Genomic DNA, 17,500 nt, shown 5'->3' with positions numbered 1-17,500 from the left:
GCGACAGGACATAATTTGGACGACGGACCATTTCATTATCTTCTCGTTGTCTTCGTCTTGTTTTCCTCCTTGCCGTCCTCCACCTCGTTTTCCTCCTCGCCCATCTCTTCGCTCACCTCGCCCTTCTCCTTTTCCTCCTCCTCTTCTTCCTCCCCCTCCTCGTCCTTGTCATTGTTCTCCATCCCATTTCTCCTCCTCTTTCTTCTTCTGCCTTTTGACCTACCAGCTTCATCTATCGTGAATGAGTCTCCTTTCGCTCGGAGGATCTTCCTGCAGAAAAGGAACCCGAACTCCTGGCTTGGTCTGGGACAGGGGAGAACCTGCCTCGTGGTGTCTCCCACGGGCGATTACATGCGTCCACTGACATACTTAGAAGGCCCAGCGCCAGCCTTTCCGTATAGGCAGCCTACTTACATGGTGTAATTAGCGGTAATGTAGGTTTGCCTGTTGTGATAGTGTCGACCCAGCGCAAGAGTACCGCGGACGGTATGGTATGCTGCCTTGTGGCCGGTGGGCATCGTTAGGGCCCAATTTATTGTGTGATGTACTGTGCGTATGTGTACTTCATTGTATAGATTTAATATGTATGTATAGTTTTGTTTGTATGTGCCCTGCACGCGTATATGCATTCAGGCACATGGGCGCGCGCATAAACACATGCGCTCACGCACACACACACACACACACACACACACACACACACACACATATATATATATATATATATATATATATATATGTATATATATATGTATATATATGTATGTATCAAACTGGAACATTACATTAATTCAAAATTTGATATAATTGAAAATTAATTATATAGACCAAATTGGAACCATGCATGCATTTGAAGCTAAGTATGATCGATTAGAGAGTAGGAAGCGGGACTTTACAAGCATTGCTCCTTTCCTTTGTACTACAATTAGGTAAATCAGGTAAAACATACAGACACACACGCACGGAAGAAGTTGTGCGGGCGCGCGCGCGCGTGTGTGTGTGTGTGTGTGTATGCAAGGCCATAGTATTGCCCATAGATCGGGCTATATTTGAGCTCTGAGATCTCATTCGGGAAGGTAACAGCCGTCAATCACGAGTCCAACACGTGATCCAAGGCCTTGATGAATTACACTCACACCCACATATACTAAAATGTACAGATGTGTGTGTACGTTTTCGGAAGTGTGTGCATGAGGGTATGTGCACATTTGTGTGTACCTCGGCGACAGAGAACCTGGTGGCGCCAACCGACGTACAGTACAGTACAACGGGGTGACGAAGCCACAGCACTATACGCGCGGACCAAGGGCCGCGGTCGCCGCAAAGTCCAGCGGACAATTGAGCAGCGAGTTCGAATGAAGGGAGGAGGAGGAAGAGTAGGGGGAAGGAGGAGGAGGAGAAAGATGAGTAAGAGGAGGAAGAGTAGGGTAGGAGGAGAATGAGAAAGGGAAGTAGGAGGAGGAAGAGAAAGGGGAAAAGAAGAGGAGGAAGAGTAGGGGGAAGGAGGAGGAAGAGAAAGGGGAAAAGAAGGAGGAGTAAGGGAAAGGGGAATAGGAGGAGGAAAAGAAAAGGGATTAGGAGGAAGATAGGAGGGGGAGGAAAAGAAAATGAGGTAGGAAGAGGAGGTACGGAATGAAGAGGAAAAGGAAGAAGGTGAAGATAAAGAAAAAGAGGTATTAGGAGGAGGAGGAAGGCGAAGAAGAATAAGAAGAGAAAAAAAGAAGGTTATGAGGAGTGTGGAGTAATGGGAGAAAGAGGAGGGGGACGAGGAGGAGGAGGAAGAGGAGAAAACCTGGAACGACGAGCGGTACTTTTGTGAGTAGTATGCAGTCAGACTTGGTGAGATGTGGTCTTCAGTCAAGTTGTCAATGTTGGAATTATGTGCACAATTGGATTTGGGCACTGTTGTGGCTGGTGTCATTTTTGGTTGTTAGTGTCTTGGCTTACATAATATATATACGATTTTAATTACCCTAGTATAGCCTGATTATCTATTTTGTATTATAATTCCATGAGATCCAACAAAATGCTTTTTATGACAAACTAAGAAGATATCAAACAGCGTAGTACTTGGAAATGAATCAGAATATATATGCGTATAGAAGAGTAAACTAACAGGGTCTTGAAAAGGGCACTACTGTGCACGTAAGGCAAAGGTGCTATGCGCAGGAGCCTTGAAAAGGAAGAAAAGAAAATTGTTGTCTTTGTTTTCTCAGCCTTGTGAAACGCTTTCACAGATTTCGTGCTGGTCTCCATAGTAGCACCTCCTTCATCCTGGGATCAAACCTCGTCATGAATTGGAATATCAGTCTTTCTGGGTGACTTTAGGTCAAGAATCTGTTCTTTCAAAAACACACACACACACACACACACACATCTGTTTGCAGATGTGAAATGGGGTAAGAGTATGACAGAAAATTTGATAAGTAATAAAAATATGTTTTGGAAAAAATTAAGAGGAGGAGGAGGCGAATCAAGTAGAAAAGAAAAGGTAAAAGGTGTAGATGGAGAGATGATAATGGAAGAGAAGGCAGTAAGAGGAAGATGGGCAGAATATTTTAGGGAGTTGCTAAATGTGAAGGAGGATAGGGAGGGAAAGGTAGTTGCAGTGGGAAGTGCTAAGAAAATTACCGTGATGAGTGAGGAAAATGAAGGGGAAATAGAGAAAGATGAAGTGAAAGCAGCTGTTAAGATGAGAGCAGGTAAGGCACCTGGTCTGGATGGATGCCATGCAGAATGTCTGAAAAAAGGAGGTACAGTTGTGGTGGACTGGCTGGTGAGGTTATTTAATGTTTGTTTAAGAGAGGGTAGAGTGCCGGAGGACTGGAGGAGTGCCTGTATAGTTTCACTTTACAAGGGAGAGGGGTGCAAGTGTGAGTGTAGTAGTTTCAGAGGGATCAGCTTGTTGAGTGTAGTTGGGAAGGCCTATGGGAGGGTATTGATTGAGAGGATTAGGAGAGGAACAGAGGGAGTAATTGGTGAGGAACAGTGTGGGTTTAGGACAGATAGGGGTTGTGTGGATCAGATTTTTGTGGTAAGACAGATATGTGAGAAACCTATAGGAAAAGATAAAGATGTTTTTTGGGCTTGTAGCAGGATCTGAGGAGGGATTGAGGAAGTTAGTGACAGAGTTTGAGAAGGTGTGTAAAAGAAGGAAGCTGAATATAAATGTGGGTAAAAGTAAGGTGATGAGATGTACAAGGGGAGAGAGTGGCAGCAGGCTGGAAGTGAGTATTAAGAGAGAGAGACTGGAGGAAGTGGATAGCTTTAGATACTTGGGTGAGAATGTGGCAGGAAAGGGAGGAGTGGAGGTGGAGTTAGAATGTAGATTGAGAGAAGCGAGTAAATGTCTTTGTGGATTAAAAAGTGTAATGAGAAATAGACATTTGGGAATGGATGCTAAGAGGAGAATATATATGAAAGAGTGATTATGCCGACAACATTGTACGGGGCAGAAACATAGAACATAAGAGAGGAAGAGAGAAGGAGTTTGAATATGTTTGAGATGAAATGTCTGAGAAGTATGATAGGGGTTACTAGGCTGGACAGAGTGAGAAATGAGGAGGTGAGGAGAAGAACAGGTGGTAGAAAGGGAGTTGGGAGATTGAGTTGATCAAAGAGTATTAGGATGGTTTGGACAAATGGAAAGAATGAGTGAAAAAAGACTAGTAAAAGAGGTGTGGAAAGCAGATGTGGAAGGAGTGAATATGAGGGGGCGTCCTAGGATGAGATGGATGGATGGGGTAAAAGGGGTTTTGGGGAAGAGGGGAATGTCAGGTGAGGAAGGACGGGAGAGAACAGAAGATAGTGGTGAATGGAAAATGGTCATGTATGGATGATGCTATGATGCGTGACGGGGTGGGGGATAGGGGGTGAGGTATTATGTATAAGAAATAAATTGACGCAGCCCGAGGGGATTTCTCCCCGTCCTCTCCTTTTCTGCATTAGGGGACGGAGAGAGGGGGTCGCCGACTTAATGAAGCGGCCTTACTGTGGATGTACTGTCTTGCGACACTGCTTCTGACCCAGGGTAGTGGACAGGATGTAGGGATGACCCGTCATCCAGGAGGTGCCAAGATGTGAGGGAGGGATGAGGATGGAGGAGAGTGGAGTATGTAGGGGATGGAATGGGTGGGAATGGTTTTTATGCCTTTGTATTTTGGCTACCTCCCGTGTAAACGGGAAAAAGCCTTTGGTATATGAGTATATATATATATATATATATATATAAATATACATATATATATTATATATATACTGTATATACATATGCATATATATATATATATATATGTGTGTATATATATATATATATACATATATATACATATATATATATATATATATATATATATATATATATGTATATACTGTATGGAGTGTGTACGGCTTGACCGTGTCATGGGAAAGAAAGGAAACGTTCAGCTGTACTGCTACATGCTCTCGCCCTGTTTCAAGCTACCCTATCTTTCCTCGCCTGCTCTCCTTCTCTCCTTCTCCTCTCGCCTCTTGCTCCCCTTTTCCTATCCCTTCCACTTCCTTTCCTCCCACCTCCCCTTTTGTCTTTCGAGCAATTTTACATTCGCGCACAATCACCTTTTTAGTTTTTGTTTTATTTAATTTTTTGTTTACCTGTATATTGCATTATTTTTCACTTACTTGCTTATCTACTTACGTATTTGCCTGTGGAACGAAAACATTAGTTGTAGTTGACAGGTGCTCATGGTAACGCATCTAGCCAGAAGACCAAACGTTCAGAAAAAAAGAAAAAAGAAAAGAAAAGAAAAAACGTTCCGGTGCTGGAAGGACACAGACGACATGCGCTGGTCCAGGGTCTGACCCCCCCCCCCATCCACCCACCCACCCCGCGCCGCCGCCACATTACGAAATCCTGTACCGTTAGACTGCGCAGCTGTGTAAGCCATGCATCATGTCTGCGCACACATGAAGTTCCGTGCATCAATCCGGGGCAGCACATTGGTCGTCTAGAGGCCATCTTCGCTCCCATTGACGCGTCTTATACGCCGTAACTACTCCTGAACAGTGAATATGTTATGTGGTGGACATAAACTGACAGTAAATTTTACCGACATATTTCATAAGAGGAAGAACAAACATGTAGTCATTATTTTTACAACCGGAGAAAAGTAAGGCTCCTCAATCCTACGTTTTCTTTTGAAAGTTTGTGATGTCACAAATTTCTGTTTCTAGACATCCTTTTAGACACCACAACAAAAAACAAGCTTCATAACGCCTTCTATATTTACTTAGATTTATTTTCTTTCTTCCGTGATTTTGATTTAGCTTGTTCAGATAGACAATATAAAAGTAATATATCGTTTTATGAGTGGGGCTGATGGTGAGAAAAACTCGGAATGAAGCAGAACGGTCCTCGCTAAATTGCCTGGAAGAACAGGTCCTACCGAGGTGCGCACAAAGACAAAAAGTTCTTCTGGTTCGTCGCGTATTTTTCTTTCTGCCAATTCCACTCACTTGTCTTGTTCGCGCAAAACCATCATTAGGCGCGGATACAAGGGGGGGGGGGCAGTCACCCCACCCCCCAACGCCCCGAGTATGGTACACTCATCTCGAGTTTGATTTTCCGTAGATAAACACTTTTTTAGTGCGAATTTATGATTTGAATTATATTTGTGAATTATATATGATTGTACATACAATTACGAGCAAAACATACTTAGGTTTCTGGGCCAATCTCCAAGCCAACAGCATTATTCTTGGGGTTAAATATCGGCGTGTTTCAAGTATCGGTTATCGCTTATCGATTTGCCCTCCCCAACATCATTCATGTTTGTCTTGCTGACCAAGGAAAGCGAGGGCGTAGAGGGTGCCTTGAGGTCTCTGGGGCTCAGTATAGTTATAGAAAGATAAAAAGTTTACGTCTGGAGTGTTTATCTTTGACTCGTATCGTCACCTTTGCCCTGCGTGCTTTGGCATCCGGAGCAAGTGGTGGCCACTAGTGGTCGTACGATTAGGAGAATAACGCAGGGTGGGGGGGAGGGAAAGTCATCGTACTAACGAGGTAGAAACCAAACCGAATGGGTCACATTGCCTACAGGATTGAACATGAGAAAAAAATAGATTGCTAATAAGAATATACTTTCTGAATGTGAACGAAAAAAAAAGAAACGTCATTCTTAATAATGATAAATATATTTTTGGTCCATTTCGGTCTGGTTGCTGTCCTTCAGAAAGAGAGCGAGAGAGAGTGAGCGAGCGTTGCGAGGTTCACCGTAAAAAATATTTTATGCTAAGAGATTAAGAAATTAATCGAGCCATAAACTCCGTTAGATCTAGGATTCAGTCCTTCTCTGCCTTAACAATCTAAAATCCATAAACTACGTCACCTTATTAAAGCTGCAAGTGAAAATAAGTTGGCGCAAAAAGATAAAGGAACTAAAAATGCATAGAAAAGTGGATCAAATCAATTATCTGACCATTTAACATTGTTTATAAAACAAGCACATGAACAACATTATGGAAACACTTTCTTAGTCTTGCCATGAACCAAATGGTCTCCACTTTTTCATTTCACACTATACTATATGCTATAGGTATTAATTAGCTTATGCTGGAATTGAATTATTTATCCTAAATTTAAAAAGAATCAAAAGTACAAGGAAAGAGGCAGTGAAACCTTGTCACATGTATTTTATTAATCCATTCAAAATATTCAACCAGGCGTCACGCTTAATAGATTTTGTTTTAACTAGCGTCAGTCGATTCTATTTAGCAAATGGGATGTCCCACTTCCCATCGTGATTGGAACCCTAAATTGAAAAAAATATATATTTCTTGAAGAAAAATTCAGGACATGACAAAAATTGTATCAAAAGAAATAGTTTTATTTTTTCTTATATGGAAACTACAAACAGTACAAAAGATTTTAAACCATTTAAGAATTTTTATAACGCAAATATCATTTTTATTTTTCATTATTTTTATTACTTTTCTGTACATTATTTATCTTACAGTAAAATGCGTTTTATTACAAAAAACATATCAAATACACATCAACAAAAACTACATCTACTTAGTCGAAAACTCAGGATGGGTCAAGTGTTTGTGACCTCAACTTTGCTATTTGCATTTCCAAACCGGAACTGCTTAATGTTTGCTTTCAGTAACCCCATTTAGGCGACCAGTACATCTTGTACGTGGAACTACACTTCTACTCTCCCGTCTCTGTTGGCGCCACGTGTAGTTCCAGTTCTAAGACGAATATCGGTGATGTTACAACTGACGATGACTCGTTGACAACAAAAGTCTTACCGTGACGCCTGATGGGAAGAGTAACATATGCTTACTTGCCGAAAGCATGGAAATCCTTGTTCCTCAGAAGTGCTTTGACAAAAAAAAAATTAACCACTACCCTACTTTCGTTTGGTCTGAGCGTATAGACAAAAAAGACAATAAGTAGATAAATAAATAAATTAATAAATAAAGAAATATAAACAAACAAAATCTCACTTATCGAGGTGATTGATATTGGGAAAAAAGTTGTAATATTAAAGTACAAATTCTGTATGTAGAATTCTATTGTTTGGGTTTTGAGGAACATGCTTGTCATGGAAACTTTCTGCTAAGAATATTCCAACTACTGACAAAGTGTTACAGTGTTTTCCTCCCTGTGACCATATGTCACTACCGGTAGCTCACTTAATAACTAGGAAGTCGTGCCAGTGGTCTTCCGTTTCCTGATAATCATGGATTTGATTTTATTTAATTTTATTCGGATTCAATCATACATACAATAAAATACAATACAGGTAAGACTCGTATTATATATTGTAAATACAATTGTACATCCGAGGATGGCACAGAAAGTCAAAAGACTTATTTCCACTGTGGTCCTCCAAAAGATATATTTTACCTGTCCGCCGTGGTTTGGCATCATTATTGCAGTCACTCAAGTAAAGCACTGAAGATGAGGAGGATGGTGATATTAGGATCACTCAAGTAAAGCGATGAGGAGGATGGCGATATGGATGATGATGAGAAAGATAAGGACGACGACGATGATGATCTTCCCATAGTCTCTGTGTCAGGGTCATGTTTACGTTATTTGTTGAGGGTGAATACTTCGTCTAGATTCCTGAAGGACGTTCCATCGAAATGTTGATATGCTAAATTCCATTGAAATCTCCCTTGATTCCATGCATGATGTTTTCCTCAGTTGAGCGGTCACGACATTTCAGAAAGTATAGACCATAAAGTTAATAATCGATTATATCAAAGATGAAGTTTGGCGCCTTCAGAGTGCAAGAAGATCCCTTCAGCAGAATGAAATTGTCTGACTTTTTTTTTTGTCTAAAGATTAAATTGAAATACCCGGTTATTATATTTTTTCAATGAAAATAAAAAATATATAGAATGGAAACAGGAGACGGTAGAGAAGTACTCTGTTGATAAAACGTCATCATGTTGATTTAAATTTTGTAGTGAAGACGGTGAAAAGGTTGAGAATACAAGTAACATACAGTGATTTGTCCTGAATAAGCAGTGTATCTGAGAATAAAGATCTCTATCAGTGCACTTATTATTGAGTGATACAATAACATACATTCTCCACAGTGCCCTACATCTTATATACCTGGCGACCGCTGTTTTGCATAAACCAGTTATTAAGTCGCCTCTAGAGGGGGACTGGTAGCAGCTGTCGGGGTTTTGTCCGCCCTCAATAAGGCAACGTAGCTCATTCCCGTCGCCCAGGCATAGTGTCTGCCAGATATGGCCCCCACCATCCTCACTCCACTCACTCGTCACTCACGTGGAAATCATCACTCACATGGTTTTTGTATATCACGATCACATCACTGAATGATCACGATCTTACGGTTTAAGTAAAAGCAGCAACGACTGCAACAGCACTGTAGGAGAGAGGCCAAACGCAGAGTATAGGATCTAATATATTTAACGTTTCGCCTGAAGAAGCCCTGCTGGGCGAAACGTTAAATAGATTGGATCCCACACTTTGCGTTTGGCCTCTCTCCTACAATCTTACGGTTTGTTTATGTCAGCACACGCAAGGAACTCAAACTTGTTTCATATCTATCGACTTTCCACCATGCGCCGTCCATGACGCGGCATCATGCTCTCAAAGCATGGGTATCTATGGAAGCCTTCACACGTGGTCGTGGTTGTGACGTTTGAAAGCGGCCATAGGCACTCGTGTTTATTTGAGTACACGACATCGTGTCGTGGATGGTGCACGGCGAAAAGTCGATACGCGTGAAATGAGCCTCACACTGCTCGTTTCATTTGTAGTTCCCAGCAGTCCATTCATACGCGTTGTATATTCACAAATACACTCACACCAACCCTTGATTTTTGCGTTCGTGGTGACATAAATAAAATATTAACAAAATCAAAATATTAAAAGAATAAATTTATTTCTGTGCCTTTGTATGAACCTTGACGTTATCCCAAAAATGCCGTTGTTAAGGAAGATGAATGTACATTCGTCACAGGAAACCCACATACATTTTTATGACAAGTACTCGACAGTGATCCGCCTTGAAACAGGCGAGGTAACTGACACGGGAAACGATGTATTCGGTTCTCTTCCGTGCTTGTCGTCCGGGACCCATCATGAGCCTTATTTCAGTGTCACACTATGCGGCGGCGCCGTATGCCGCCAGACGATGAACAAATTCAATTAGGTTGATAAAATCACCTGTCGACAGTGGCCAGAACTTGATCTAACGACCACCATCTCTTCATAATTAAAATTTTATTATAACCTTTCGAGTCTAATGACTCACAAAGGAGGCTTTGGTATAGCCAAGAACAAGCCACAACGGCGGTGCTGGACAGTATGACACCGACGTAAGAGACTTCTGTCGTTCTCCCCTTCTGTTCCACGATATCCAGGCGGAACTTCGCTCCTTTCACTGTGTTGTACCTCTGTCCTTCGTTGTATCTTCCGCCAGGCTATTTCATTCAGCTTAGGAAAAATTTCTCCCACAACGAAATGGTTCAAATATATACTAGAGGGTACAGAGCTTAGAAAGTATGGTTTTAGAATATATCCCCAATCTTGTAATATCTATATAATAGTGATATTTCGCTCAAATAGACCAACACACTAGCGTACATAAATCTAAAAGCCCCACCAAAACACGCATTTGAGTGATTTTAGCTTAGCTTTAATAAATTATCTATTCTATAAGTGCCCAAGTTGGCATCCCATTGACAGAGACCACTTTCAGAAATATATTCTGGCTAATGGCAAAGCAATTGGTTTAATTGGCTCATTGGTTTTATGACGTAATAGAAATATATAAATAAACCTCCATTTGTCCTAGAACTTGGTTCCTTCGTCGCGAGAGAGAAAGAAAAATCTCCAAATGCTTATAAATGAAACTGTCAGCGTTCAGAGGTGCCTCCACGCTGAATAATATCGTCTTGCGTTAATTAGAACAAGTGCTCCTCCACGCCGAATAATATCGTCTTGCGTTAACTGGAACAAGATATCAAAAGGAAGATTACTAGGCTTTCGTGGGTTTATGTATAAAGATGTTTAGTAGTTACACTAGAATGGCTCTTGAAGGAGACACGAGGAAATGTGAAAACGTAACGTGAACATCGAGCGTCCTCATGCATCATCGAAGATCCCTTTACCGTATCACTGGTTTTTATCACTCGCTTATAACTTATATTTTATTTCAGCTTATTTTAGTCTACTTTATCTTATTGTGTTGTGTTTATCTATTTATCAATTTATCTATTTCGTGTTTTTTTTCTCTTGTAGTGGGACTACGTCTTTTTTTAGATAAAATGTGAAGTTTCATGAGTCCTCTAATGTAATCCAACCAATGGAATTGATGAAAGGGTCAGTTTTCAAGTTATCGCGTAGTCTTCGTGTCATCAAACGAATCACGACAATCCGTTAGGAAGAAGTGATTGGACAGATGAAAATCGGATGTTTAAATCTAGCTGTGGAGTTTCTGACCTCCAGAGGATTTTTTTTTCATGACATCCTTGTTCACGAATGCAGAAGTCATCTCAGATTGATTGTCTGATTGTAGGTAACCACAGAGAGAAACTACGAAGGTAAATCACTTGATGGCAAAAATAAAACTCCGTATCAGTGTTAAGATTCCTCAATTACATGCATGATACATACATATATATATATATATAAAAACACTAGAGTGTGTTCACAAATGCGTAAAAAACCACTAGGAAAAAGTAAACTAACGAAGCAGAGCGCTTTCGTGTAATTACATCTTCAGTGCAGATACAAAGAAGGAATTGAATTCCTTCTTGGTATCTGCACTGAAGATGTAATTACACGACAGCGCTCTGCTTCGTTATTTTACTTTTTCCTAGTGGTTTTTTATGCATATATATATGTGTATATATATATATATATATATATATATATATATATATATATATATATACACTCGCCCTCTTTGTAGACCACAAGGTCTCTTGGTGGTTTGTCTCTTTGTCTTGATTCGTAGAATAAATGTGGTTTTTATAGATTAACATCTATCTTTCATCCTTGAACCTACGATGTATACAGACAAATGCGTCTGGATGAGCTATGTGTATGGTGTGCCAGATATTTATTGTATCCGTTCTTTTGTCCGATGCCACTAAAAATTCCCCTCTTAGACAGAGATATGAATGGCTGAATTTATTTTCCATACAGCCACTATCACCATCATTACCACCACCATAATCACCATCGCCATCATCACTACCATCACCACTACTTCTGATACTATTACTGCTATTACTACTCTTACCTGTTGTGATGATATGAAAAGGGTGAGGAGGACGAGTAAGAAGATTTGATTATAGATAAATTCTATGTACATGCAAGTGCAATTATATAACTGAGGAGGATAGAGAAGACCAACAAAGATAATATCAAGGAATGGTACTTGTTGATGCAATCACTGAGTAATAATGTTGGACCTGAGAATAAGGATTGTGATGGATTATATAAGTACCGGGCAGGAAGAGAGGGACGAGGCTACAGAAAACAAAAGAACAACTACTGCATTACGATTAGATTACTATCTATGCAGCGTTATTTTCCAGTTGGAATTTGATATCACTGTCGTGACTTATAAAGACAATGCAATCCCATGTAGATGTTTTGCTTGTCTTGCATGGTCACATGTGTCTGTGAATTTATGATTCTGAGATTATGATCTGTAGAAGGAGAGGGACGAGGCTACAGATAACAAAAGAGCAACTACTGCGTTACGATTAAATTACTAGCTATGCAGCGTTACTTTCCAGTTGGAATTTGATATCACTGTCGTGACTTCTAAAGACAATGCAATCCCATGTAGACGTTTTGCTTGTCCTGCATGGTCACATGTGTCCGTGAATTTATGATTCTAAGATTATGGTCTGTAGGAGAAAAAGCAGACTAGAGAACAATTTAAATGAGTGTTTGTGACATGTATAGAACTGAACCTTCATAAAGTCGACATATATTGTTCTTTCCGTGTTCTCGACATACAGTTGAAAAAACAAATTCTCCAATATTTTGTATTTTCCAGTCATGTGGCAATGAAGAAAACGATAGCCATTTGTGTCGGTGAAAGAACCAAAATGATTCTCATATTTACCCAAGACTAACGTTTGCTCGTTTTCTAACAGTAATCGATAACTTGAATCGATTTGAACTTTTACGAATGTCAAGGAACTTGCTCCCTTCAAGAGTATGTCAACACCAACGCAACGACATGGATCATCATAGCCCCGACGTCAGGGTGCTTGGGTCGTTTTCTGAGGATCTTCGCCTCGTCTCTCGTTGGGGACGCGAGGCAAAGGTCACAATTAAATCTCACCTCAGCGTTTCCCATTTGGACTTGCTACGGCGGCCTAATATATGTTTGGTGACCATTGTCCACCAAGGAATCACGACTCAAGCAAGCGGCAGTCGAAGTAGTGACACAGATGAGTTGAACATACTCGTATTAGACGAAATCATGGAAGGACATATGCCAGGGATATACTGTATGTATATACTATATATATATATTATATATATATACAGTATATATATGTATATGTATACATATATATATATATATATATATATGTGTGTGTGTGTGTGTGTGTGTGTGTGTGTGTGTGTGTGTGTGTGTGTATGTGTGTGCGTGCGTGTGTGTGTGTATGTGTGTGTGCGTGTGTGTGTGTGTGTGTGTGTGTGATTCACCATGGTCTTGGTTCAAGTGTTAGACTTGTGATCGACAGCTCTTTCCCTTCCGGAAGAGAGCCCAAACCTCATATTTGTGTGCGTGTGTGTATGTGTGTGTACACATATTCATGTTCAAATGCACGTATATCTGTGTATGCATATACTTATCTACTCGTTGACTCGGTCAAGTCACAGTTATAACGTTCAGGGTGAAGCTGACCAAAGAAGCGTAATTGGTCAAGCGTATGATGTCACGCCTCCTTGGACGCAGTCGTAAGCGTGCGCACTTGGGCTCGAGCAAGCGTGGCAACATGCATTTCAACGTCATTTCGTCCGTAAGTGTACTTATTCTCACTCCACCGTTACTTGGGGCAGGTGTAAGGCGATTCAAGATCTTTTTTCAGTGTTTTCTTTCGGAAGACGTAGATGTCTGCATGGTACATTATGAAAGGATTCAAGATATTTTTTCAGTGTTTTCTTTCGGAAAACGTAGATGTCTGCATGGTGCGTTATGAAAGGATTAATTGATAAGCATGGCTAAAGTGTTTCAGTGTGATCAAATTTGTTGCTAGAATAGACGAAATGTTTTTAATACCGAGGATCCATATGAAAGAAGAAAACATACACTAAGAATGGTTTCAGCAAAATTATTCATCTAGTTTAGCACTCTAACAGAAATTTTCAAATCCCAGCATTACAAGAGTTGAGATACTACGAATGCACACTACCGTAATAAATTTGTCGTATCATATGTGTCTGAAAAGTGGAACATAAGAAAAATAAAAGGATGGGTATTGATGTCTAAAAACACCATATTAAAGACAACTAGAAGACTCAAACTTTGAAAGAAATGAAAACAGATGGAGAAGACATAATGCTGAACTCGAAGAACGAACGAAAGAATAGATAACAGAAATAGTCAGGGCAAGAAGGAGTTGGAAAATACCTAAATACCAAAGCAGGTTATATGCAAGAAAGAACAATAGACTGAGAATAAGCTGGATGGATGGGTTAATGGAAGTGTTAATTACACTCCATGGTTGGAATATGTACAGGATTGCTGTTTTTGTTCCTATGTACTGTAGATTACAGGTGCCTCTGTCTTTACATAGGACCGTGCTATCTGGATTGACTTTTTTAGAAGTGAGAAAACAGAGAAAGGACGTCGGAAGCAAAAAGATGAAAAGGAAAAATGTTATCTGGTAGAAAGGGGATATATTAAAAAAAGACTTAAACTCCATCACCACCGACAGAATAAAAGGAAATATTATCTGAGTTCAAGCTACTGAGTCGGCGGAAATGACGACCGTTTGTTTCAGACATGACGTCGTGTCGTCGACATTTCCCGTCTCGAAGATTTCGACTTAGAATCGAAAGTTCAGACTGAGGACTGGAATTGAATTTGTTTTTTATGGGTGATTGGCTGCGTGATGGATTGTATAGATCGAGTCTTTTGATGAGATTTGTTTAGTCTGGACCCATTAACTGCTTCTTACCAGTATTAGAACTACTAATGCCACTGTTACTATTATCATTATTATTGCATATACCACATAAATGAAATATCAGGCAAAAACAACTTATATACGTAACATTTCTCTTCTCTATCGCATACATATACACATATGTACAGTATACATATACACATACATATTAGCATGTGCAGTATATATATACACATACGTATGCATACACACACACATATATATATATATATTATATATATATGTATATATATATATATATATATATATTATATATATATATATTATATATATATATATTTATATATATATATGTATATATCTATATATATATATATATATATATTATATATATATATATATATATTATATATATATATACACTAGTACATATTATCGTCATATCGTCCCATTACCGTCATATCGATCAATTTCACAAGGATAGAAACGCTAGTAAAAATATATTTCGAAACAACAACAAAACATTCCATTTCCGTCACATCGTCCTGTTACCGTCACACCGTCTCGTTGCGTCACAGCTCTGTCGTCTTCTTTCTTGGCTTTCCTCTTCCGTGATAGCCCCCCTCTCCTTACGTCACAACTACGTCACACTTTCATGCTCACTACTACCTCAATGTGCCGCCTCCGTCACACCTCGTTCAAAAATTCTGCTTCGCTTCAGTTCTGCGTCATCGTGACGTCATAACATTACATTCGTTTGTTTGTTTGTTTGTTTGTTTGTTTGTTTATTTGTGAAACGTTGCCCCGGTCAAAACTCCAAGTATTTTGGGTCATTTAGCTAAAGACAACTCAGTGATATTATTCCTAGTAAAAACGTAAATATATAAATGGTAATAATAATAGTAATAACAGATAAATGCAAACGATGACTAGTAATATCCAAATAATATTATGATAAAAATAGTTAAATTATGAATAGTCAATAAATGATAATTAATAAAACAGGTAATCACTCATGATGAAAGGTAATTCGAATACAATTGAAATTTGCACCTTGGTAACTACCCAAAACAGGAAGTCGTTTTACAACCAATGCTCCACTTTCTGACGTGGCTGAAAGAAAGAAAAAAAACATCAAAATTACACTGATCTCACACCTACAAATAGCCTGTGGACGTCGTGACCATTGTTCATGTGAGCATTCCTTTAAACCTTACACGCAGAAAAAATACGAGATGAATATTTTGTAACGGATAAATTTCTGCTTTAAGTGCGGATGATGTTAAGTATCATTATTATCGTTGAAATAAAAATTGATAAAATTGATCTTCGATGGTATACGTTCATTTTTGTTTATAAATGTATGTTTAGCTTCCGTTGAAGATTTTGGTGTCGCCTGTCATGAGTTAGTTGAAGGATAGATTTTTGTTCTTTACAAATACAAACAGTTTTATATTAAGCTTCTCTTTCTAACAATATATCTCAAGAAACTAGTCCGTCATCCAATTCATTTTCCAAGTTGAATCACAATGGCAAAAGCCGACAAGACTGTGAGAATAAACACCTTGTGAGATCGAAACCTTTATTGGTACTACGTTTCGCTTGTTACAGCTTTTTCAAGTACGAGTGTGTGTCATGTCTGTACTTGAAAAAGCTGTAACAAGCGAAATGTAGTACTAATAAAGGTTTCGATCTCACAAGGTGTTTATTCTCACATTTTCCAAGTTCCAAGAAATCACTACCAAGCATGAACAAAGCATAAACATGAAGACTGTTTACAGTATTTTTTTTAATATGATAATGGCTTTTCGTAGCATAATTAAAGTGTTACGTACAGGCATACATCCGAAATGAATAAAAGACTGCAACAAATACAGTGAATAGGAGAAGGCCTTCATTCTCGTACACTTTCACTTAGGTCTTGATGGCATCTGTAGATCCAGTCTTAAGTTTTTTTTATAGTTTTTATATAATCATTAATTAATGTACCTATTTATCTATATATCAATTTGTGTATTTATCTATTTATTTCTTATTCATTCGTTTATTTTTCTAATTATCTGTATATTTGCCTACCTATGTATTTGTCTATTTATTAATTTCATATTATTTTTGGCAGGTATGTTGATTGCTGGAGAGTATAGGGGGAAGCTTCAGCAGCAGCAGTGGTGGTAAGTCACCATAAATGTATACTCTCTCTCTCTCTCTCTCTCTCTCTCTCTCTCTCTCTCTCTCTCTCTCTCTCTCTCTCTTTCTCTCTCTCTCTCTCTCTCTCTCTCTCTCTCTCTCTTTCTCTCTCTCTCTCTCTCTCTCTCTCTCTCTCTCTCTCTCTCTCTCTCTCTCTCTCTCTCTCTCTCTCTCTCTCTCTCTCTCTCTCTCTCTCTCTCTCTCTCTCTCTCTCTCTCTCTCTCTCTCTCTCTCTCTCTCTCTCTCTCTCTCTCTCTCTCTCTCTCTCTCTCTCTCTCTCTCTCTCTCTCTCTCTCTCTCTCACTCTCTTTCTTTCTCTCCCTCTTTCTCTCTCTCTTTCTCTCTTACTTTCTTTTTCCATCTACTCCTTCTCCCTCTCCCCACTTCACCCCTTTCTTTTTCCCTCCATCCCCGTCTCCCTCTCCCCCTCCTTTTCTGCTGCCCTTTCCGCCTCCCTTTGCCTCTCTTTCTCTTCCTCTTTTTCTCCCTCTCTCTCCCCCTCTCTCTTCCTCCTGCTTCCTCCCTATGTTGAACACGCGCGAATATTATCAAAATAGTGAGCATCTGCGGACGTCGCCACTCAGGCAGACGCTTCACCTCTCAAACGTTCGAAACTTATACAGACGACTGTGCACTCACACGCAAACACACACATAAATATTTGTTCTGTGTCTATAAC

At 39.5% G+C, this 17,500-nt stretch overlaps 1 protein-coding gene across 1 annotated transcript in view; it reads left to right on the top strand.

Moving 5' to 3' along the window:
* Positions 1-17,500, top strand: part of LOC143036383 (uncharacterized) — a 220,468-nt gene that overhangs the window by 7,622 nt on the left and 195,346 nt on the right. The window lies entirely within an intron of this gene.

The sequence above is a fragment of the Oratosquilla oratoria genome, chromosome 20 (genome assembly GCF_046742065.1).
Source record: "Oratosquilla oratoria isolate Oo_2021 chromosome 20, ASM4674206v1, whole genome shotgun sequence".
Lineage (NCBI taxonomy): Eukaryota > Metazoa > Arthropoda > Malacostraca > Stomatopoda > Squillidae > Oratosquilla > Oratosquilla oratoria.
This window is presented reverse-complemented; position numbering and strand designations above follow the sequence as displayed.